The sequence below is a fragment of the Triturus cristatus genome, chromosome 3_2 (genome assembly GCF_964204655.1).
Source record: "Triturus cristatus chromosome 3_2, aTriCri1.1, whole genome shotgun sequence".
Classification (NCBI taxonomy): domain Eukaryota; kingdom Metazoa; phylum Chordata; class Amphibia; order Caudata; family Salamandridae; genus Triturus; species Triturus cristatus.
In genome coordinates, this window is record NC_140584.1 from 51,135,628 (window position 1) to 51,162,112 (window position 26,485).

Genomic DNA, 26,485 nt, shown 5'->3' on the forward strand with positions numbered 1-26,485 from the left:
ATGGTTGCTCCCGGGTCTATGTTCCACTGTATAGTCCATCCCCTGTAGGGAAACGGACCACCTGAGTAGTTTGGGAACTACAGCAAAGGCCTCCCTCTCTATAGCTGACCAACGTTTCTCTCTGGGGGTCAACCTTCTGCTAATAAAAGCTACTGGTTGATCCTGGCCCTCCTCATTCAGTTGTGATATCACAGCACCTACCCCCACCTCTGAAGCATCAGTTTGAACTATGAATTCTTTGGAGTAGTTGGGGCTTTGGAGCACTGGAGCAGAACACATTGCCCGTTTTAGGTCATCAAAAGCTTTCTGACAGCTGACAGTCCACTGAACCTTTTTGGGCATCCTCTTAGAGGTGAGGTCATTCAAGGGGGGTCACAATGGATCCCTATCCCTTTACAAACCTCCTAAAGTAACCAGTCAGGCCCAAGAAAGCTCGAACCTGAGTCTGGGTGGTTGGAGCAACCCAGTCCATGATGGTCTGGATTTTGCTCTGAAGTGGCTGAACCTAGCCTCCACCTACACAGTGACCCAGGTTCACAACCTGACTCTGCCCTATCTGGCACTTAGTAGCCTTGATAGTGAGCCCAGCCTTTTGCAGGGCTTCCAAAACTTTCCTCAGGTGGATCAGGTGATCTTCCCAGGTGGAGCTAAAGACAGCAATATCATCTAGTTATTCTGCACTAAAGTCTTCCAGGCCTGAGAGGACTTGGTTCACCAACCTTTGAAAAGTGGCAGGTGCATTTTTCAAACCAAAGGGCATCACAATAAATTGATAATGCCCACCAGGGATAGAAAATGCAGTTTTGGCCTTTGCAGACTCAGCTAACCTTATCTGCCAGTAGCCAGCTGTCAGATCAAATGTGCTCAGATATTTGGCTGAGGCCAATCTATCTATGAGCTCATCTGCTCTGGGAATTGGGTGAGCATCAGTCTTAGTGACTGCATTGAGTCCCCTGTAGTCAACACAGAACCTCATCTCTCTCTTACCATCCTGGGTGTGAGGTTTTGGTACAAGGACTACTGGGCTAGCCCAAGGGCTATCTGAGGGCTCAATCACTCCTAATTCCAACATCTTTTGGACTTCTGTCCTTATGCAGTCCCTGACATGGTCAGGTTGCCTGTAGATTTTATTCCTGACAGGCAGACTGTCCCCAGTGTCCACTTCATGAGTGCACCAGGGGGTCTGACTTGGAGTCAGAGAAAACATATGTCTATAAGACTGAAGAACTTGTCTACAGTCTGCTTGCTGCTGGTCAGTGAGGCTGCCTGCCAAGGCTACTCGATCAACTGACACATCGTCAGGGTTCCGAGAGAGCAGGTCTGGGAGAGGGTCACTCTCTTCCTCCTGTCCCTCATCTGTTGCCATGAGCAAGCCCATGTCAGCCCTGTCCACATATGCTTTCAACCTATTGACATGAAGTACCCTGTGGGGACTTCTGGGAGTGCCAAGGTCTACCAAGTAGGTAACCTCTCCCTTTTTCTCCAAAATGGTATGGGGTCACCTCCACTTATCTTGGAGAGCTGCTGGGGCCACTGGCTCCAACACCCATACCTTCTGTCCTGGCTGGTACACCACCAGTACAGCCTTTTGGTCATGCCAGGCTTTCTGTAATTTCTGACTTGCCTCCAGGTTTTTAGTTGCCTTCTTCATGTACTCAGCCATCCGGGAGCGGAGACCAAGTACATAGTCCACAATATCCTGTTTAGGGGGTTTGAGAGGTTGCTCCCATCCCTCCTTCACTATACAGAGTGGCCCTCTAACAGGATGGCCAAACAAAAGTTCAAAGGGGCTATAACCAACCCCCTTTTGTGGCACCTCCCTGTATGCAAAGAGAAGGCAGGGCAGAAGAACATCCCATTTTCGCCTAAGCTTTTCTGGGAGCCCTTTGATCATACCATTTAAGGTCTTGTTGAATCTCTCAAAAAGGCCATTGCATTGAGGATGGTAAGGGGTGGTGAACTTATAGTTAACCCCACACTCCTCCCACATTGCCTAGAGGTAGCTACTCATAAAGTTTGTATCTCTGTCAGACAATACCTCCTTAGGAAAACCCACCCTGGAAAAGACTCCCAGGAGGGCTCTTGCCACCACAGGTGCTGTGATGGTCCTAAGGGGAATAGCTTCTGGGTATCTAGTGGCATGATCCACTATCACTAGAATGAACCTGTGCCCAGATGCTGTTGGTGGGTCTAGGGGACCAACAATGTCAATCCCCACCCGTTCAAAGGGCATCCCCACCACAGGCAATGGTATCAGGGGGGCCTTTGTGGATTTACCTGCCTTGCCACTGGCTTGACAGGTAGTGCAAGAGCTGCAAAAGCTCTTGCAGTCCTCACTCATTTGGGGCCAATGAAAGTGAGGGACAATTCTGTCCCAAGTCTTGTTTTGGCCCAGGTGTCCTGCTAAGGGAATATCATGGGCCAGTGTGAGCAGGAAGCCCCTAAACTTTTGAGGTATGACCAACCTCCAGGCTGCACCAGGCTTGGGGTCTCGGCCCTCAGAGTAAAGGAGCCCATCATAGCAATATATCTTATGGGTCCCACTGGCATTCCCTGCAGCCTCAGCAGCAGCTTGCTGTCTGAGGGGTTCAAGAGTGGCGCAGCTCTGCTGCTCCAGGCTCAAGTCTGCCCTAGAAGGTCCCCCTGCCCCCAAGAACTCAACCTGATCAGGTTCCAGTTCCTCTGGGGCAGTTCCTTCTTCAGGAGATAGATCCTCTTCTGCTAAAAGAGTTTCTACAGACTGATCCTGGGGAGAAGGCTCTGCCTTACCCCTGCTACTCCTCCTCTTGGAAGGTCCTTGGTCCATTTTCCAAGGATCCAAGGCCTGTTCAGTTCCTGTCAGCTTTGCTTTTGACCTTGTCAGGGCAAATACTTCTACTGGTATACCCAACATTGCTGCATGGGTACTTAGCTCCACCTCAGCCCATGCTGAGGCCTCCAAATCATTCCCTAGTAAACATTCAACAGGTAGGTCTGCACTCACCACAACTTTCTTGAGGCCAGTTACCCCTCCCCAGCAGAAGTTCACAACTGGTAGAGCATGGTTACTACTAACGTTGCTTGCATTGGTCACTTGGTAAGTTTCCCCAAGTATGATCTGGTTAGGGTCCACAAGGTCCTTAGTCACCATGGTGACACTGGCCCCTGTATCCATGTAAGCTAGTGACTCCCTTCCATTTATTTTTGGCTGTAGTCTTTATTTGCCCAGACCACTGGGGCTCACAAACAGGGACAGGTCCCCATCACAAACTAGAACAGCCTGAGTAGGAGTTCTGACTAGGCCAGAGTCCTCTCCAGATCCCAGGGTCAACCCTACTATGCCCTTGTTCTGTGTACCACCACCTATAGCTGGACTAGGGGGAACAGGTGCCTTCGGGGCAGGTGTGGTACTGGTGGAGTCTTTGGCCTTATTACAATCTGAAGTCCAATGGGTTTTCTGTTTACAGAATTTACACCATGGCTTCCTTGGTTGTTTAGCTTTAGTAGCTTGGGTATTATCATATGCAGATTTTTGAGGGGCCTGTTGAAGACTGCTGGTCTTTTCCCTTTTCCCCACCCTTCTCAGAGTTTTTGGCATCTTCCTTTTTAGTTGCACCCCCCAAGGGCAGGACCTTCTGCTTAATCCTAGTTCTGACCCATTTGTCTGCCTTCTTTCCCAATTCTTGGGGAGAGGTCAGATCTGAGTCCACCAGGTGCTGATGTAAGAGCTCATTCTGACAATTATTAAGGATCTGCTCCCTCATTATGAGATTATACAATCCTTGGTAATCATTTACTTTACTGCCAGTTAACCAGCCTTCCAGTGCCTTGGTAGCACAATCAGCAAAGTCTACCCAATCCTGATCCTGTGCTTTTTGGGTGTCTCTGAACTTAAGTCTGTACTGATCAGTGGTTAAGCCAAACCCATCTATTAAAGCATCTCTCAAGATATAGTAAGCATCTGCATCCTCTTCTCTTACAGAGAGGAGCTTGTCTCTTCCTTTGTCTGCAAAGGAGAGCCACAGGATTGCTGCCTACTGCTCTACTGGGACCCTTTGTACTTTACAGGCCCTCTCAAGAGCAGAGATCCATTTGTGGATTTCATCCCCTGTATGATAGGGGGGCACAATCTTGTGGAGGTTCCTATTGTCAGGGACTTTCTCTCTAACTCTAGGGGTTTCATTACTGCCACCAGGGGTCTCCAGGCCTCACTTTCTTGAAGCTTTCTGAAGCTCCAGGGATTCCCTGTCCAATGCTAACTGTTCTCTCCTGAGCTGTAGTTTAGCCTGCTCAAACTGGATCAGTCTGCATTTCCTCTCTTGGGAGGATTCTCTTCTCTGAGAAGAGGCAGAGGTCCCCTTGGATTTCTCAGAATGGTTGGACCCCTCTGAGGGGGATCTGTTCTTTCTGTTTGGATCCACCATTCTCCCTTTTGGGATGGAGAGAGTGCCTCTTGGGCCATCACCTCCATGTTGTGAATGGTTTTGTTCATCCAGGTTAAGTTCATCTTCCTCTTCCTGGTCCTCCTCAGAGTCCACTCAGGGGTGTCCTCTTCTGGGGGATGCCCACCCAACCTGTCTACCCCATCAGACATTAAAGTCTGCTTAAAGTCTGCTATGAGCAGGATTTCCCTGAGACGTTGGGTATTGGCACCTTTGTTTGTCTTAAGTTGCCTAGTGGTGCACATCTCCCTCAGCTCAGCAAAGGAGAGATGATCATATCTGTCGACTGGGACCCTCTGGGGTCCTTCCAGAGCCTTATGGGCACCTGAACTTAAAGACATTTCTAGTGTAGTGGTACTGGTGTATCTACCTACACTAGGTGTGGCCTACTGAACCCTTTCTTGAGTTGTAGTCAAGGTGTGCTAAACCCTCTACACACAACTCCTAAGTTCAGTAGAACTTATTGTATTCTAAGCTTGAATTTATATGTACCTTTGGTACCAAGTGGCTTTCACTTTAGAAATTCAATTTGTTATCTGGTAAAACAATGGCAAGCTTGAATCCAACCGCTGCACACCAATGTGAGAAGTTGGCCTGGCATATGCTGTCTCTTAGTTATAGGGGACACCTTGCACCAGTCCAATTCGACTCTTATTGATGATAGGTTTAAGACAACCTTTAAAGAAAGCTATCCTAGTGGTAGCTGTGGAGAGCAGCCTTCAGGCTAAGTCTTGAAGGAGTGTTAAGCTTATTATTTTACCATAGATAACCTCTTGAATGACCAAATGAAAGAGTAGCCCACACAGGTATATATATAAAATATATGTATTTATTCTAAACAGAATCCCACAAGTCTCTTTATGAGGCTGAGGCAAAGTTACAATTCAAACAAGCATTGATAGATACAATAAATAGCACTGGAATCATAGGGCCCCAGGGGGGGACAAAACCATATATTAAAAAAGTGGTATAAGAACCACGACAATTCTACAGACAATGCCTAGGTTTTTTTTTTAGTATCGCTGGCCCCTTAAGAATCCACCCCAGGTTATGAGGAAGGGGACCCACGGGAGGCGCGTGCAGTGGAAATAGCTGCTATCGGGATCTCTATTAAAGCCTATGGAGAATGTCGTCGGTTTGATTTAAACAGATTAAAGTCACTTCTAGCAGGAGTGCAAAGTTAAAACTTTAGAGTTAAGCTTTTGAGGAGCCCACTACCACGAGAGTACCAAGGTACCACTGTTACGTGCCCCAGGGAAGCCGGGTGCATAGGTCGTTTTCGATGTTGGGTCGCGGGCTGATTTTCAATGGGAAAATGTACAAAACTGCTGCTAGCCAAAGCGTCAATGATGCCGTGAAGATTGAAGTTGTAGATCTTGCAGAGAAGAACCTGAAAGCAGAGGGGACAGAGTCTGGGTCACGGCACAGTGACCAGGGAGCTCAAAGGAAAGAGCCCTTTAATGTCGGGTGCTTCAAGTGGAAAGAGGAGTAGCTTGGATCTGCAGCCACGGGCTCCGGGAGGCTTCAAGGAAGGCCAGCTTCGGGAGAGCGACTGTACCACGTCGGATAAGGGTCGCTGCGGTGTTAGTGTCCGAATTAGATCCACTAAGCCTCGGCAACCACAACCCACGCAAGATGAACAAATCAGCTACTGGTGCAGACCCACGAGGTCTGTGAGAGCTCTCCTTTGGAGAGACTGTAGAGCAGGCCTGGAGCAACCAGGGGAACTCTTAAATGTCGAGATTGTCCTCCGCTCGGGCCCACAAGTCGAGAGAGAAGGGACCGCGGAAGGCAGCAAAATGGAGTGCGTAAAAGGGAGCCCACGGGCCACCGGAGAGGGCTAGGGTGGTGATCTTTGGCACAATTGCTGCTTGGTGGTTGGCTCAAAAAATGGGCCAAAGCACAACTTCCTCACTGGTCAGGGTCATGTGCTATGCAAGAGGTGGCCGGTGTCCTGGGCTGTTGGGAATATCGGCACCCACGCGGTCCACGGTGCTCAGACTTGCTGTGCACACTCACTGGCCTCTGGGATGCTTAGGAAACCCACCTCGAGGTTGCTGGAAGTCGACCAAGTTCATAGGAGCAGCGAAGTTCCAACCGGGTCACTTGCAGTGTTTCAGGTGCCTGCCAAGCAGGGGGGTAACTCCTTTACCCCAAGGGAGATTTCTTCAGTCAGCTGGGCAGCAGCTCGTCGAAGGTCAAGTCTGTGAAGTCCAAGATTAATCTGAGGCTCTGGGGCCACGTTATTCACCTCTATCCCCAAGAATAGGGGAGTGTCCAGAGTAGTGTCCACCAATGAGAGGTGAGGCGGGAAAGGGTGGCTACACCCTCTCCCCTTTGTGTGTTTCCCACCTGGGCGATGGGCAGGATGCCCCTGAACCGGTTCCAGGTGGTGTATGCAGAATGTAGGCGCTGTAGCTGCCTACGTGCAACTCTGAAAGGCAACATTTGGTGCACCCACCCTGTTCCAATCCACATATCCTGTCTGGGGAGATGCTAGCACCTCCCTGCCACAGGAGCCCTATTGTCCAGCTGGCGAGGCTCGGATTTTCCCCAGCAACAGCCAGCCAGAGTCTTGTGGGTGGCGGGTAGTAGCCATTTTGTACTACGTGTGCACTTTTAAATTGGTGTCTGAATTCTGCCGCTTTTCCCATATCGCCCCTCTAGCAGGGGGGGAATCGTGCCCCCATGCTGGACTGGGGGTAGGATTCCTACATGTTTGACACCAAACACAATATGATTCTGTGTAGCCATTCTCAAGTTATCACGCTATCGCGATAGACTTATAATGCGGTTAAGAGTATATGGTATGGCTACACTACAAACAACCCAGCAATGATTTTACGAGGGTTGCAGAGAGGCCCTACTCAGGTAGGGGTCCCCCCTCACACATACCTCAGCACCCTGCCTTGTAGGATTAGCAAGGCCTGCTATAGGGGTGACCTATGAGAGTATATGTGTTGTAATGGGGTGGGATATAGGGTACCTATATCCCTGTAAGGGGTGCTAGCACCACCTTATCCAGACTACAGTAGAGGTCTGGTGGTGTCAGTTTGGATGGCTGTCCCAGGGTGGCACAATAAGTGATGCAGCCCTGGTAGGCCTACTGAGGGAGCCATGCCCTGGGTACCTAGGGTACAATCTACAAGGGACTGTCAGGGTATCCTCAGCATCCAATTGGTTTGTACCTAGGGTACTCGCAACATTTAACAGAGGAAGCAGATAGGCTGGGGTCCTGGATATCAGGGCCACAGCCTGGCTAGAGTCATAAAACAGTCAAAACATCAGCAAAAAGTTGGGGGAAACTATTCAGTCGATGCCACTCTCCTACACTGTTCAAAATATTTAGGCTGAAGATCAAGACTATTGTATTTTCTTTCTCTCAGCGTGAAAAGTGTTAATGATCACCATATTGGGGGTTGTGGCTAACATGGTGGGAGCGCTCTAGATCAGCTCCCGTAGCCCGCAACAATCTTTACAAAATCCTGCCGGCAAATGTTCATCTTCAACAAAGGACGCCGGACAAACTGGCTCTAGCTAAAGTACGGATGCTATCAAAGTCGACTCAGGAACGAGAGCCTTCCCGATTGGCTGAAAATTATGAGGCCTCCGCGGAGAGGCCTGTGAGGTACTAGCTACTTCTGATTTGCCACAATGCTGGCCCTCTGGGGAGACTCCTGGGCCTAGGGCCGCAGGGTGCTTGGCATCAGCGGAGTCAGCGCAGGCCTGAGAGTCCAAAAGAGATACTGTTCCTCGCGTGTCATTGGGAAGGTGCCAAGACGGACAGCTGATTGGGGGAAGGAGTCCCGCATATTGGAAAATGGCGGGGTGGGATAGCAAAGCCTGCTCAAAGCTGGGAAGAGGACGGGACGCTCGATCTGCCTACGGCGGGAGAAATGTTGATTGTCATAATCGAATTGTGGTGAGCTGAGGCAGCTGGATAGGAAGGGATTCCTGTATCTCCCACTAAAATACAACCAGCCGCCCCCAGATGAGAGAAGCACCCGCTAGGAGGTAAGGAGATGGCAGAATTTTCTCCCTGCTGGGACACTCAACAGGGCCTTAACCAGATTTGGCCATGGGCCAATAAGACACGCCCTTGCATAAAAGAGATTTAGAGGCCTTCCTTGAGGTGTGTGGTGGGGCATTACCCTGGAAGACACATTGATCGGTCGGTGGGCTGACTAGACGCGTGTAGGGCGTTCCCCATTCGGGAATAATCCCTACCGTGCAACATAAGGTGAGAGTCCGCTAGCAATCTCCATAATGGATCTCAGTCGAGACAAGCATAGACTAGCACTTGGGCACCGGCAGCAGGGTGGCATAACCTATTAGAGGGGGGGATGTGCTTTCCTGCCCACGGAGGGGGCCAGATGAGATCTGATGCGGCTTGTGGGCTCGGGGGCTACCCCCACAAGTCTCCCCTCCACAGGCACAGCTTTTGAATTACCTAGTAGGATGCACATAGGATCTCAGCAAGGCTCCCAAACTCACCTTTGATGGCTTGGGAGAATCGTGGGATGTCAATCACTGTATGGAGTATGAGTGAATACCTGGGGCTATCTAGAAGGAGGGGAGCACGGATCCCCGATAGATGACACTGTCCACGGGAACAAGCCTGTACAAGGTATAATCACAGGCGGGGTGCAACATTCAACCAGCTGGGGTACCAGAGCTGGGGCAGTGTCACAGAGCATGAGATGCATACCATCAAACATACCATCCCAGAGAGACAGCCCAAGAAAAGTGATCTTCGTGGGATTAATCCTTTGTAACCTAGGAGCTACATCAAGGAACCACGGTGAACATGTCTAAGGATAATGTGGCACAGCGTCTAAGCAAAGTACAATGGATAAATTCACTGGCAAATGCACGTAACCCCTCACAGACACTACTCGCCAAAACAACCTGCCAGACAATGCGGCATACTAGCCGCAATCACTCAATCGAGAAATATGTGGGATGCTAAAATTGGAGCGGTGGGGTCAGATGTCATGATGTTGCGCCAAGATCTGCTCAATGCAGTGGAATGCATTACACAGGCTGAGACCAGGGTCTCTGGGACAGAAAATGGGATCACTACACTTAAGGGAAAAGTGACTACCTTAAGGATTTGCATTCAGAGTGGAGGACGCGGAGGGCAGAGCCCTAAGAAATAAGTTGCACCTGGTGGGCTTCCCGGAGGGCTGTGAGGGCACGGATATAAGTACATTCCTAGCCCAATTGTTTAAAACATGGGTCCCAGCGGAGGCCCTCTTGACTTGCTTTATAATTGAGCTTGCCCACAGAGCGCTGGCTGTGCATCCCCCTCAGGGTGCCAGTGCGCAGCCAATCATTGGCCGCATACTTAACTACCACGACCTAGACTCTATCCTTCGAGCAGCTAGGACACAAGACTCACTCTCCTATGCCTCAAACCGCATAATGATATTCCCGGACCACACCAGAACTGTACAACAGGAACAACAAATCTTTACAGCGGCAAAAGCACGCCACGAGAACTATGGATTCCTTACATGCTGCTCTTTCCGGTGCACCAGAGAGTCACATATCAAAATCACACAGTATTCTTCGATACACCAGGGGACGCTTTCCAATGGACTGACGAGATACATCCTGTGAAGCCACGTACTCCTCCACCTTTGGACACAGATTACTCATCTAGTGATCGAAGACATAACCAAACAACAAAGAAAGACCAACAACGACACAGATCTAGGTCATCCTGGCGATTTAGATCCATTCGTCGGGTCCTGGGTTTGACCCCCTTTGTGGTGGCCTCAGTACCCCATCCGCGACCGATGCTTCAAATCTCATTGAGGTATTGGGTTGGGCATGGGTTGGGGGTTAGTATGGAGGTAAATTTAGTTCTAAGCTTTATTGTTTTGTTCAAATTACCATGGCACATCAGACATATCAACATAATGTTCTCATCGCATCATACATCCCAGAACTTGGTCATTATATTTCCATATGGCACACATAGGTGGACTAATCCCAGCAGGTAGGCTTTTATGTGGAATGTCTTGGACCTTCTAGACAAGGTGAAAGGGGGAGCAGTACTCAAACAAGCTAAACGTATGGAGTGGATATCCTGCGCCTTCAAGAGACACATCTCATGGGAAACAAGTCACCCTTCTTAGCAAGGTCCGGCTTTCTGCATGTGTTTTTATGCAGCGTTCACTCGGAGATGCTGTGGAGTTATCATCTTAATACAGCAGAAAATTCCCTTCATCCACACTCGCACATGGGCTGATTCACTGGGCAGGTATATTTTTGTACATGGAGTGGGAGGAGAGCCTATAGTTTTGGCCAGCGTATATGCTCCCCCTCCCTTAAACCAATCCTTCACCACATGCATTATACATACCTGGGGTACAATAACAGAAAATATCGCCATCATGGGGTAGACTGGAATTATATAATCCACCAGGAACATGATAGGTGGAGAGCTGCGGCTGGACAGACTGCACCAAAAGAGTCCCGTTTGGGCTCCCTAGCCAAGCTGCTGGGCTGGACAGACACTTGGCGGACATTATATCCTACTACCCCATTGTATACATATTATTCATCCGTTCATGGTTCAGTCTCAAGACTGAATTATTTATTCATTACTAATGAACACGCCCAAAGAATACCCGCAGTTGAGACTCTACCTAGGGGCTTACATGATCATTCTCCAGCAAGATTACAACTATCAATCGGTTCTAAACTGCTGCCCTTCCAGTGGTGCCTCTCACCATTGCATTTGCAAAACCAAGATTATAAAACTAATATGCACACAGCATTATTAGAATATTTCTGAGCTATTGAGGAATCGGCCTCCTCTAGCGTGCTTCTGTGGGAAGCAAAAAAACCAACAATACGAGCGTTCGATATCAGCTATTGCACCACCGAGCAGCACCGGAAAAAACAGAAACTGCTACAAATTGAGTCACACCTGTTGGAGTAAGACGATGTAGGGATCGTGATGACGGATGTGCCCATAGGCAACTAAGTGTAGTGCAACAAAGATATCACAACCAACTGATCGATGAAGCTAAAGCCGTCTGACAGGCTACGCAGAGCAGAATATATCAATGGGGGGACAAGTCGGGAAAGCTCCTCCACAAACTCTGCCAATACTCCATGAAACCAGTCCATATACCTGCAATTAAAACACAGGACAATGAATTAATCACAGGCCCAGCTGAGGTAGCGCATTGTTTCACCGAATTCTATAGTGCCCTCTATACCAAACACGAAATAATAACTGAAACTCAGATCGAAGACCTTCTTCCATGCTGTTCCAGAGCACTCACAGACGAGTGCGGGTAACCTTGGAAGAGCCGATCACAACAGAAGAGCTAACCACAGCTATTTCAGGAATACACTTGGGAAAGCACCGGGGCCCAAAGGATTTCTCTGCGAATTTTTTAAAGGGTTCATGTCAGTACTGGGACCTAGATACCTGGTCACCCTTAATCAAGCTCTTAAGGACAAAAGCCTACCACCAGACTGGAGACATGCAGAAATTGTAGTCTTCCTGAAATCAGGCCGTCCATTGGAATTGTGCTTGTCATATAGACCAATCTCACTCTTAACATCGAGCCAAATTATTGGCCAAAGTATTAGCAAATAGGGTATAGAGTCATAATATCGATGTTTAAATATCGATATGCCATAGTATCGATGTTTAAATATCGATGTGACACAATATCGACCTGCAAGAATATCGTCGACCATAATATCGACATGCAGGTAAGAAATATCGTTTTTGTTAATATCGAAGTTAGTAATATCGTTAGTCAAAATATCATTGTTAATGATATCGAAATTTATTTTAGTGTTCTGTATTTTAGTATATGTGTTAAAATATAGATTATTTTTCTTATGTATGTTTGAAATTTTTAGAAGTAATTACATTTATCTTAAGTAATTTTTTCGTATTTTAGTTCTGTAGCGGGTTGTGGGTGTATAGGGGAAATGGGTGGGAAGTCATTTAATTATAATTAATGAATTTAATAATTGTAATTAATTCATATTTTTGTATTTAATAATTTATATTGTAAATTGTGTTAATGTATTATTAATTGGTTAATGATTATTAATTGGTAAATTTTGTTATTTTTTTAGGAGCGTGTTGTGGGTTTATAGGGGAGTATGGTGGGAAGTATTTTAATCATAAATAATTAATAAATAATTTGTATTAATTGGTTTTAATTAATTGGTAAATATGTCATGTGTGTCATTTTTTTAGGAGCGGGTTGTGGAGTTGTGTGGGAAGTAATACAAATAATATATTTTTTATATACTATTTAGTTATTGCTATTTTATAGTCTTAATCGTGTGAATTAATTTATTACTGATTGTTTTTTATTTGCTTTTTCATTATTAGTTAATTAATTGTTAAGCAATTATGTTAATTGTGTCATGTTTTACAATATTGGTGGTGTCATTTATAGGGGGATTTGGTAGGAGGTAAATTATTTTTTATTATTTAAGTATTTGTTAATTAATGTTTAATATTTTGCTGGAGTGGGAATAGTAAATTATTCTACTCCACTATCCAACACTTTCCCTACTGTTGTAATTGTTGGAGTGGGAATAGTAATTTTATCCCCTCTGCTATCCAACACTTTCCCTAATGTTGCACTCGTTGGAGTGGGAATAGTAATTTCATTCCCTATGCTATCCAACACTTTCCCTACTGTTGCACTTGCTGGAGTGGGAATAGTAAATTATTACCCTTCGCTATCCAACACTTTCACTACTGTTGCACTTGCTGGAGTGGGAATAGTAAATTATTCCCCTCCACTATCCAACACTTTCCCTACTGTTGCACTCCCTCGAGTGGGAATAGTAATTTTATCCCCTCCGCTATCCAACACTTTCCCTAGTCTTGCACTCCCTGGAGTGGGAATAGTAATTTTATCCCCTCCGTTATCCAACGCTTTCCCTACTGTTGCACTTGCTGGAGTGGGAATAGTAAATTATTCCCCTCTGCTATCCAACGCTTTTGCGTAGTTGCACTTGCTGGAGTGGCAATAGTAATTGTATCCCCTCCGCTATCCAACACTTTCCCTACTGTTGCACTCCCTGGAGTAGGAATAGTAATTTTATCCCCTCCGCTATCCAACACTTTCCCTAATCTTGCACTCCCTGGAGTGGGAATAGTAATTTTATCCCCTCTGTTATCCAACACTTTCCCAACTGTTGCACTTGCTGGAGTGGGAATAGTAAATTATTCCCCTTTGCTATCCAACACTTTTGCTCAGTTGCACTTGCTGGAGTGGCAATAGTAATTTTATCCCCTTCGCTATCCAACACTTTCTCTACTGTTGCACTTGTTGGAGTGGCAATAGTAATTTTATCCCCTACGCTATCCAACACTTTCCCTACTGTTGCACTCTGTGGAGTGGGAATAGTAAATTATTCCCCTCCACTATCCAACACTTTCCCTACTGTTGAACTCCGTAGAGTTGGAATAGTACATTTTTTCCCTCCGCTATCCAACACTTTCCCTATTGTTGCACTTGCTGGAGTGGGAATAGTAAATTTTTCCTCTCGGCTATCCAACACTTTCCTACTGTTCCACACCCTAGAGTGGAAATAGTAAATTATTCCACTCCGCTATCCAACACTTTCCCTACTTGGAGTGAGAATAGTAATTTTATCCTCTACGCTATCCAACATTTTTCCTACTGTTTTAGTTAATGTAGTGTAAAATGTTGTTTTAAAATGTGATAATGATTTTAATATTTTAATTTTATATATATATATATTTTATTTTTATATTTATATTTGTTATAGGTGTATGTGTATATATGTATATATATATGTGTGTGTATTTATAATGTTTATTATGTTTCTAACATTTTATAATTTAATAAAATAATTATTTCTCAATAATATTTAGTAAATATATATATATTCATTTTTATAGATGTATGTTTAATAGTTTTTTATATTACATGTATTTATATATTTTTTTTTTGTAATTCTAACTATGTTTTTATTAATTAAATTTATTATTTAATTTATTTTATATTATTTTTAAGACATTAAAAAAAACGATATTTTGAACAACGATATTTTAAACAACGATATTTTGGTTTCAATATGTTTGTACTTACCTTTGTAGAGATAGGATGTCGACATTCTTGACATCCATATTCTGTACACAATATTTGTGTACCTCTATATTCCTGTTGTCGATATTCAGTGATCCAGCAAATAGACTAATCCCCACTTGACAAACTTGATTTATCCTGATCAGGCGGGTTTTATGCCGCAGATAGTGACCCGCTAAAATATACGTTGTGCCCCTAATGCCATTGTGGTGGCAGATCGGCTCGGCCGACCCGCTGCACTACTACTTGCTGACATTGACAAAGTATTTGACTCTGTTAGTTGGACTTGTTCATTTTATTGAAACATTTAAACATGGGCCCCAAATTCATAGCTCATGTACTACTCCTGTATATCGCGCTAACTGCCTCTATTCGAGTTACGGGGGCAGTATCCAACCAAATTTCGATAGGTCAAGGTACACGACAAGAGTGCCCCCTCTCCCCAATTTTTTGTGCCCTGGCCATTGAACCGCTAGCAGCATGGGTGAGGAAAGATTCAAACATACAGGGATTTGAGTGGACACCGGAGATTTCAGGTCATATCGCGTTATACACTGACAATGTCCTCTTTTTCAAGACAGACCCTCACAGAACGGCCCCAAGCCTCCTTCAGATAATGTAAATATTCAGGGAGACGTCGGGCCTCCACAAGAATATGTAAAATCTTCTATTTAGGCAGTTAAGGGGTCCATTGGGCATGGTCGCTGGCTGGAAGAACTAACGATAGTATCTGACGGCTTACAATATTTGGGAGTATTCTTGACTGATACACAATCAAGTTCATGGGATAGAAACCTGAGAGCATTGACGGATCCGGTTATGGCGGAGGTGCGCACCTGGTCGAACCTCCCTCTCACATGATACGGTAGATCGGCCATCTTTAAGATGGTATCCCTCCCCCCTACTTTATCAATTGCAATCTCACCCACATTTGATTCCACAGACTTAGTTTCGACAAGTAAACACAATACTGGGGCAGTTTTTGTGGGGGGAGGGTAAGACACGTGTGGTGCTGCATACATGCTTTCAATCCACATTCTGCTGTGGCATAGCGGCTGCCGATATTCAATCCTATTATTTAGCAGCCCACTTACAAGTTATAAATTAATGGTGGTATGGCTCTAGACAGGAGCCCGCGTACAGAGTAGAGCAATGGATTATGAATGACCCTTCTCATACCATTACAATAGATCTGATCCTAAAACTCTTCCTCCTGCGAAAAAAGTAGTGATCGTGGTCTGGCGACGGTCTCTCAGTCGGATGGGTTGGTAGAATCGTATTACCCGGGAGACTCCATTATGGCGAAATCGCCTACTTCCTCAGATGGCAGAGCTACAAGGGTTCCTCCAATGGGATAGCATAGGGATCTCTTTGATAGAGGATGTGATAAGGGGCTCCGTCTTTAAATCATTTCAAGAACTACAAGCAGACTAGTCGATGCCACATACACATTTCTATAAATATCTCCAATTACAATATGCCCTGTACCCATATTTAAATCATCAGAGGTCAGTGCCATCAATAAAAGAGATGGAGGGATGGGAAAGGAACCAATGACAATTATTGTCAATGCGCAATGTTTTTTTACAGTTGGATTGTTATTTGCTTCTATATTTTCAAACGTGTAACTGCCAGATCCTGTAAGGAACCTGAACTATCAAGCCTAATCTTAACTAATGTATATATCATTGTATTTGCAGTTCATGTAGATTTATATGGTATTGAAAATCAAATAAAATATATTAGGAAAAAAAAATCACCGTATTGCATTAGCAAAGTATAAATATTTTGGTCTTGATTAAGCGAGATGCTCTTGTGACACAAGAGTTGGCCGATGAAGAACTCTCTAATCAATAAAAAAAAAAACTCTTGAATGATTAATCATTTTTGATTACTGTGTATTAATTGTTAAGTAATAAGACCTCAAAATACAGTTTGTGTTTAATAGAAATATGTAATGTGAGACATTTTTTTATGTAGTACGCCATCAGAAAGATGGATTTACGTGAATGGACGAGCTATTGTTTTGAGAAAAATGATTGCATTTTCATAATATCCTTAAAGATGATATTGGTGTGAAAAAGGTTTCGCTGTTCGGGATACTTATTACTTGGAGCGCTTTACATGAGAACCAGTTAAATTACACAAGGGCATATTAATGTTTTTATTCACAGGAGGTCAGGCTCAAACCTGTTTTCTCAGCTCGAAGGTTGGCTGCTCTAGCCTTAAGCCACAACTTTGCCTACAAGAATGGAAGCATTTTCAATATTATATACAACGAAGTCATAGTTGTTGCTTATTTATCTTATGCAATTTACAACCATTGACAAAGCCAGTAGCCCTGGCTCGTAGTAGGTGTAATGTTACTTGTTGTGTTATATATCTGTATGAATGGAGAGATGCAGCAAAATACCACTGGGGCAGCACACTATGCTAAGTATAGATTTTTAGCTTAAGTGTTTTAAGCCACTCCATTAATTACATTGTTACAAGTGATTGGTTGTGTGAGCAATGTAAAGTACGCCCTACACTGGAATGGGTGGTGCTATAAAACAAATAAATGCATCTCAGAGAGAGTGGTAATGGAGACCTGAGGGACACTGTTAAAGGGTGGTAATAGTGAGGGAATCACCGGCAGAGGTGGTCATTGGGGGGGCGCCAACAAACCTTGTCACACAGGGCCCCACCAGCGCTAAGGCCGGCCCTATGCGGGGCATACTGTGTGCCTCTGAGAAAGTATGCATGTTAATTGCAGCACATGACTCATGCTGCGATTAACATGACTACTCACACAATCTGCACTGATATTTATCGCTGCACCCACACGTGCGGTCGGGTTTCTGGTGCACATAGCTTTGGCCGAAGCGCACAGAGACCTTACACTGCCGCACATAGAAAAAATAAATTAGAGGGAACATTGCGCCCAATACCACGTGATTTTTCTCCAGCAATAAACACTACCCCCCTCCTTCCTCCTGTTTTATTTTTGTCTTTCCTAAGATGCAGATTCCACATGCCGGCAGTGTCCGGTGCTGTGGTCGTTTCTCTTTTTGGGGGTATCTGGCATTTCTGCTTGCGCTGGGGGTCAGTGTACGTTACTGCTTATGGGAACTTCGGTGCCAGCCTGATCAACGTGGAGACCATGATGTGCTCTACTGGAGAGACGTGGTGCACTCCTTCCCAGTGCATCTGTTGCAAGCTGGAAAATGGTGTTTGCCACCTCGTGGTGGCTGGGGCTGTGCTTCTTGGGAGGCTGCAGTGATAGGGGAATGGCACAGCTTCTCTGTCGACAGTTTCTCTCCCCATTACAGTAAGGGCCTCACATAAGGCAATTTTTACTTACTTTAGATGCAATTGTGTACGTCAGGGATCGGTTTGTTGTTCTACAGCAATCCTTATTGGTACTATGGCTGGTTGTTTTGCCTCTTTCTTTGGTTCCTTGTGGTGTTTTCTGTCTATTTAAAGGTTGCAGCCAGGTCCTTGGTCAATATTGTTATGATGGTGGAAAAGCAAGCATCCAAGCAAAGGCATTTTTTTTCTTCTTCTGAGAAGGGTGAGCCTATCCCTGCTCGACGGAGCAGATCAAGAGGTCCAGCTGGGGCTTTGGCTTGTCTCTCTGTCACTGAAGTCAAGGCTATGATTGAGGCGGCTGTGACCAGGGCATTATATGACAGAGCTAAGCCCAGGTGTAAAGGCTCATGCCCTAATGTGGGTGTTATGGTTTCCCTCTCTGGGGATTCATCGGCTTCAGAGATTGACCTTCTATCCATCTCTAGGGGTGAGCTTGTCCGTAGAGGAGAGGTCCCAGAAATTTTGCAGCACATCTGAGAAAATTTGGGTTTTTCACCTTTCCCATCCTCTGAGGTGGCGGAAGACATGTTTCTGCGAAATGTTAAACCTCCCATTTTCGCTATGCCCTTTCATGACAGAATTAAGGACTTGATTACTGGTAAATGGCAGGACCTGGAACGCTCCTCAGTTCCTGCAGATGCTGTATTCTCTGGAGGAAGGTGAAGACTCTCTTTTACACACCGTTAAGGTGGATGCCATTCTAGCCACTTTAATTGGTCGTTCTACCATAAATCCTGAAGATTGTTCTCCTTTCAATGCTACTGACAAAAAGATAGAAGGGGCACTTAAGAAGGCATTCTCCGCTGAGAATGTGACTCTGAAATTTGGGATTTATACAGTTTATGCAGCCCAGTCTCTTGTTTCAGACTTTGAACAATTGGCCACAGCAATTCAGGAGAAGGCTGATTGTTCTGAATTGTTGGTACACATGGAACACCAGGCCAAGTTTCTGGCCGATGCATCTTAGGATGTCTTGAAATTTTCTGCCAAGGTGACAGGCTCCATGGTGTTGGCTCGAATGAATTTGTGGATGAGGGATTGGAAGGCAGACTATTCTTTGGCCTACAAGGTTTCTGGTCAGGTTTCTCCCTTAGGAGTTCAGGGTAGATCTGCAATGTCTATGTTTATTTACTTCCTGGGCTGAGGTCCAAGGCGCTTCCATTGCTGAGATTTGTAGGGATGCCACATGGGCTTCCCCATTGACTTTTGACTCTTATTAGTGGATTGTGGAGGAGGTTGACCAATCTGAGGTGTTTGGGTCTAAAGCACTGCCCACTGTGGTGTCTGAATAGTGTTCCATTGATTTTTTTCTGTACTATTTAATAAACCTGATATTGTGCATTACCTTTTTTTCCTGTTTGGCTTTGTGCATCTCAATGTTGTAATAAAGTGAAGCGAGGGAGGGGACGATGAGGTAATGCTTCAATTAATTAACAGTAATTGCATTACTCTGAATCCTCTTCCATTGCTTCTATTCATTACATCCCTCTCTCACAGGTAATCCAGTCCAACCATTCATTGGTGTTATGTCGGGTTACGTGGTATTTACAGGAGAAAGCAGGGGTGGGAGGGTAGCTCTTCTTGGTGGACGAAAATCACGTGGTATGAGTGTCTGGTGAGGCAGGAATGCCTCAATGTTGTAATGAAACGAAGCGGGGGAAGAGGACTCCGAATAATGCAATTACTGCTAAGTAATTGAAGCATTGTACAACATCCACAAACCACAGCCCCCAACACAGCAGACAAATACACAGTACAGCCATATAGTGTCACATTTATACAAAAATAAATATATCGAAATTTTGACAACCACGTAGTCAACTCTAGCCTCAACATCAATTTACCTGGAGGGATTAGTATTTTTTAACATGGATTTGAGACATGATACATCTAAGGGTATTACAGTGATTTGAGAGGCAAAGTTTCAATTTATGCTCAGTGGTGGAACAATCCAAAAGAAAGAACTACTCTCAATTAATTTAGTAATATTTCTAGTCATTGTGAGATCTATTTCTAACATATCTTTACCATCTTATTAGTGTGATTGTATTTTCAGAACTGATATAAGAGCATATGTTAGTGGAATTAAAAGAGAAAGAAAAGAGTAGAATGGTTTGAAAATTAAGTTCAGAAAATCTTTTTAGTCGCGTACCTACTAACTGGGTGAGCCTTTATTATTGGTGAAAGAAAATGTGATTTCATTATTTTTGAGTATTAGATATTATTTTGTTTTTTATTTGCGGATGCTGTGAATGTGGCCATGTAAGGTGATCATAGTTAAACAACAGGAGAGAGAGGGTAGTTAAAGCCACTTTTAATTCCCCCGAACAATAATATATAAACAACAGAAGAGTGCGATTTATAAACAAAGAGCCCGCAAGAAAAAAATCACTCTAAGATTTAAAAAGAACCCTCACTCACCAACCTAGTTGGTGACATGCTTCATCATTGGGTTCCCACCAGAGAGGCCGAGTGCCTCCCTGGTGTGCTACAACGCTTGTTTACAGCGGAGCAGGTTTTTGTAGTGTGATGTGAGTGTGCTAATAGTGAGTGCACATGAGTGATTTAAAAGATGCCTTCGTTTTATCCAAAGAACTTTATTGGTGAAAAAACAGGCATAGATAAAAGCAGTTGTGAAGGATATCTGCTGGTTATTTTTACCAGATATATCCTAAAGTGAAAATAAAGTTAAAATAAAGAGCAGTCAACATGTTTCTGCCTCTGTGTGCTCTTAGCGAGGCATTCGTCAGGACCAACCAACCACGGAGTTGTGCGCATGCTAAGGCGCACCCTAACCTGTGGTGGAGAAAAGGACCGGAATAACTCACGGTTTTTGTAACGTCTTCAGAATTTCTGAAAATTGCGATTCTCATATTACCATGACTAGAGAATCTAGATCTCATTAAAGACACGGAGGCTAACATTATGCATATTACTTTTAATACGTCAACATGAAAACATACAAAAGCCATGAGGACATAACAATCAGCCTCTTTTAAAATGTGGTATTGAGAAGGATAAGTCCAATAAACTTTAGAGTCCAGGTAGATTCTTTTAGCTCGTCATGAAGATATGGAAGAAACGATGAAAGAACTCCTCCAAAAAAGAAGATCGTGAAATTTAGGATAGGTTATCTGAAAAGAAAAAACAAAGTTATAAGAAGAACAAGAATGGTACAAATGTTCAAAAGAGAAGACAAGTAAGCGTTTATACTGAGCATCAAAAATTATTTTATGCAGTTAGACATTGAATAAAATACCAATATAAATGTGTCACAATGAAATAGCAATATAAGACCTGTAAGCCATAAATCAACCACCCAGGGAAAGGGTGGGAGGGATAATGTTAGCCTCCGTGTCTTTAATGAAATCTAAATTCTCTAGTCATGGTAATATGAGAATCGCAATTTCATTACAAGACCGGAGGCTACCATTATGCATGTTGGTAGCTATGTAGTACAACATCAGACATATGAGAGATTGGTTTACAGTAATGCTTTGCAAAGGTAGTAGAATTAGACCAATCAGCAGCTTTAAGAATATCATTCAAATTAGCACCTGAGTAGAAGGATTTACTGGCCATAGTGCCTCTGATGGAGTGAGGTTTAAATATATTTAGATCAATACCTGCTAGTTTCATAACGATTTTAACCCATCTAGCGATAGAAGCAGAGCTAATACCTAGGTGAGGTTTAACGAAGGAGATGAGTAACTGATTCACATCAGAAGGACGGAGACAACTCATTCTATTGTCATATTCTTTCATACAGTTTACAACACAAAGTTTTGGGCAAAGGTCAAATTGGGGGTAAAAGATAAAGTCAGACATAGTTTTTGTTCTTCTATACAAATCAAAATTGACTCCAAACATGTTATAGGATCTATATGAGATATCAAGAGCTTTAACATCAGAAACTCTACGGCAGGAAACTAAGCAAAGTAGAGTGGCCAATTTGATGGTGAGATACTTTCTATTCAAAAGGTTATTATCGGGCCAACTACAAAAGAGGTCAAGAATAACATTCACATCCCATAGAGATTGGTATCTAGGTTTAGGAGGTCTTCTAAGTCTGATGCTTTTGAGGACTCTCCGAATAATGTTGTTTTTGCCTATTGTTTTACCATTAATGAGAGCATGGCCTGCGGAGATTGCTGATCTATAGCAATTGATCGATCTATAACTAAGTCCCCTTTCGAATTGATCGACAAGGAAATTAACTATGTGCACGATAGGAGCCTCCACGGGATCCAGGTTCCTTTCCAAGCACCAACGTAACCAAACCTTCCAGATGTTGTTATACCGGTAGTGTGTACCGGGGACCCAAGACTCGCTAAGGAGAGTTGAAGCTGTTGATGAAAGTCCTGTGAGATGGTTGGATCTCCTATATATATATTTTTTTATTTATATATAAATATATATATATATATATATATATATATATTTATTTATATATATATATATATATATATATATATATATATATATATATATATATATATATATATATATATATATATATATATATATATATATATATATTTAGATTTATATATAATATTATTTATATATATATATTTTGGGAAGAGTGGCTAAAATTAGGTAAGCTCTCTCTCTTTTTTTTTATATGGAATTATGGTGGGGAAAATATAATGAAAAGGAGTGTCTGCCCTCTTCTTCTCTTAATAAGGATATTATTCTTACAGGTGGGAGCAATAAGGCAAGGTTAAAATATCTAGCCCTTAAAAAACGATCGTGTCAGTCTCCTTCCGATGCACCCGAGTAACAGACACTGTGCTCGAGCGTTGCCAAGGGAGTCACAGTGGTTAGAGGAAAGTTCCCTGGCAACGTGCAAACGTTGCGCGTGCATTGCCCAGGGACCTTCCTCAAATTTGTGCAGTGACGTTTAAATAATGCGGAAAGGAAGTAGGTCAAACGCGGATCCCCACGGGGGATCGAGGGGGTTCTCCATGAGGGAATGGTGCCAGAAGAACATCTCAAGGAGCGTCTGCGAATGTGAGGCCAACACAGAGCTCGAGGTATGTGTAGGAAGGCAGTCAAAAAAGGAGCGCGATGAAGGGGAAGAACGGGTCGAGACCGATCTCCGTAAATTGGAGGTCGGTAGAGCGAAGGGAGGGGGGGTGCGTGGGGGGGTGGAAACCAAGGCGCAAAGTCAACCCATAAGAGGGATAATCAATAGGTTGTTGAGACAGTAAATCGCATAGAGAAATAGAATATCATCAACAATAAATCACATAGAGATAATATATCATCAAAAAGACAACAAATTCAATTGAATAGTCAATAATAATGAAGGTAGTAAGAGAGGAATAAAAAGGTGAATTATCTGCTTGGAGCTGCATTTAAAAGAGGCTGATTGTTATGTCCGCATGGCTTTTGTATGTTTTCTTGGTGATGCATTAAAAGTAATATGCATAATGGTAGCCTCCGGTCTTGTAATGAAATCGTATATTTCTGTAAAGACATAAAGACAAATAAAACAAGGACAACGCAAGTCACATACCATACATAAATTGATACAATGCTTGAACATGCCCAAGAGTGATTTCAGTCATGCTGCTACTTGGTGCTCTTAGGACCATAGCGAAAGGCTCTATCGCTGACACACTTTGGTGTAGTGTCAGTGACATTAACCAATTAGCCCTTGTGCATTTAACTTTTTTTTAAATGACCTGAGAACATGCCAGACTCTTTGTTTAATCGGCACCAGGTCATGGATACTCGTGAGCGGACGTCCTTTATTATACACCTACTCGGGTATTAACGATGGGTTTATAAAGAAAAAGGTTTAAAATGAATGAAGCTGACCAAAATACCAGTGCACATAAAGGATATAAAAGTCATGACACCCGTGAATAAGGCAGTTTAAAAAAAAAAAGGAAAAACTTGACTTGTGTGAAGCGTATAATGACCTCACACCACGGGTCCCAGAAGGGAGCGGTGGCTTGTAGTCACACACTGTAAAATTGAAAAACCAACTGTATATTATTAAGCTTAAGCAAGGCCATTGTTTTACCTCAAATAGTTGTAGAGCAACACCCTGCCACTCACTTCATCAAAGCCATGTGCCCGTGTGGTTACTACATCCTCCCTTACCGAGGACCCCGACGATGCCTTGTAGTCGGGTCGTGTTTTTTTTTTAAAGTGAATATCCGGTCAGAAGACCGGAGTCGAAAACCACCGTCACTGGTCATGTGACAACCAAATGTCAATGGGCCCGTATCCAATCAGACACTCAGAATGACTAGAGAGCGAACCATAAGGAAATATAAAGAATTGTTGTGAGTGAACAAAACTTTATTGATCTTCTAAATCACAAAAAACGATCGTAAGGAGTGTGTTGCCCCATTCATTAAAAGAGCAAAACGGAGAGAATGAACATGAATATGCCAGTTTACAGATGTATAAAACTAAGCCTGAAAAGGTTGAAGGCATATATACAAAGCATAGCGATAAAGTGCAACTTTGGATTTTATAAGTTCAATAGCCCAGACTAAAAAAAAAGTCATGGGTCAGCAGTTATGTCAATAAAATTTCAGCGACGCACAACTGAACCCCAAGGGATGTTATCATTGAGCCCATAGGCGTATGTGGCAAGTCGATAAATCCACCGCTGCTCTTTCTGAAATAATACCTGGGATGATCTATTTCCTGGTTTTATGTGTTCTATGATCGTCCAGTGTAAATCATTAGTAGTGTGATCAGACTTAAGAAAATGTTCAGTCAGCTTAGTAGTGTTCTTCCTACACTGGATATTACTTCAGTGTTCACACACTTGTTGTTTTATTTTCCACGTGGGCATACCTACATACCGCAATACGCACGGGCATGTACTAATGTAGACCACATTGGACGAGTTACAGTTTGTGTGTGACCATTGAGTCCATGTCTTGCCACTTTCCAAATCAAGTGTTTTAGTAGCTATAGTCAAGTGGCAAACACCGCACGAACCACAGGGGAAATGTCCAGTGATACTAGGCAGGCCCCAGGCATTGAGCACTAAGGAATCCCTGTCAATATTGGTTGTTTTAGGATGTGTGTGTACTAAGGTGTCCCTGATGCTTCTTGCCTTTTTAAAGGAAAATAACAGTTTCTCCCACCTTCTGTTATTGCTTTCAAGGATCCGCAAATGTTTCCTTATAGATTTTGTGATGGTGTTGGAAGCAACACTATAGGTCGTTACACACATAAGTGGAACAACTTCTGTATGTTAAATAGTGTCCTCAAGTAATGCTTCCCTCGGTTTATTTCTGGCCCTTTTGCAACTCCTTTTCAGGGTCTTGTCAGGATAGCCCCGTTTGCGGAGTTTGTTAGTGAGTTCAACAGATTGAGAGCAATAATCCTCCACCTTACTACAATTACGCCTTATTCGTGAATACTGTCCATAAGGTAAATTTTCCCGTACGGTTTTCGGGTGGAAACTGGAAAAAGACAGTAAGTTGTTCTTAGCTGTAGGCTTTTAGTAGGTTCTGGTCATCAAGTGCCCTTCGGTCTTTGAGATTACCACATCCAAAAAGACCATTTCATCTTTGTGATAGGAATGCGTAAACCTTAGATTAGTATCACGGGTGTTAATCCAAATGAAAAATTATTTCAATAAGCTTTCTGGTCCCTGCCAGATGATGAACACGTCATCTATATATCTTTTCCAGAATAATAGATTCGATGTTTAGGGATTGTCTGTGGTCAGGACGTGTTTACATTCAAAGTCATACACGTAAAGTCCAGCTACGCTAGGGGCAAAAACACTACCCATAGATGTCCCTGTTATCTGTAGGAACAAGTCCCCCTTATATTCCCCCCCCAAAATGTTTGCGTGCCATAGTGGCGCACTCGATTACGAACTTTCTGGGGGTTTTGTAATCCCAAGTAGCCTCCTTCAGTACCTCACTGAGAACCCGGATAGTGTCATCCTGAGGAATACTAGTATAAAGGCTCTTGATGTCTAATGAGACTAGAAAGGTGGTATCATTGTTACATCGTGTATGAGAGCCAGGAGCTTTTTAGTATCCTTAAGGTAAGTTGAGGTCTTTTGTACTAGTGGTTTTAAAAATTGGTCACAGTAAAGTGACAAAGGTTCCAGCAGCGAGCCAGGGCCCGAAACGATAGGATGTCCAGGCAGAGGTTTCCTGTTCTTATGGGTTTTCGGCAAGGTGTAAAAGTATGGAATAATTCCATCGTTGGTTGTCAAAAAATCGGCCTCATGCTTTGAGATATAACCATTAGCTTCAGCACAGTTGACCAATTCGGAAATCTTTGCCCTTAGTTCAGGGGATGGATCTATGGTCAAAGGGGTATAGCTATTGCGGTCATCTAAGAGGCATCTGCACTCTTTATTTATCTAAAAATTTTGAGTCTGGGCGATTGAACTTATAAAATCAAAACTTGCACTTTATCGCTATGCGTTGTATATATGCCTTCAACCTTTTTAGGCTTAGTTTTATACATCTGTAAACTGGCACATTCATGTTCATTCTCTCCGTTTCTTGCTCTTTTAATGAATGGGGCAACACACTCCTTACTATCGTTTTTTGTGATTTTGAAAATCAATAAAGTTTTGTCTACTCACAACAACGCTTTATA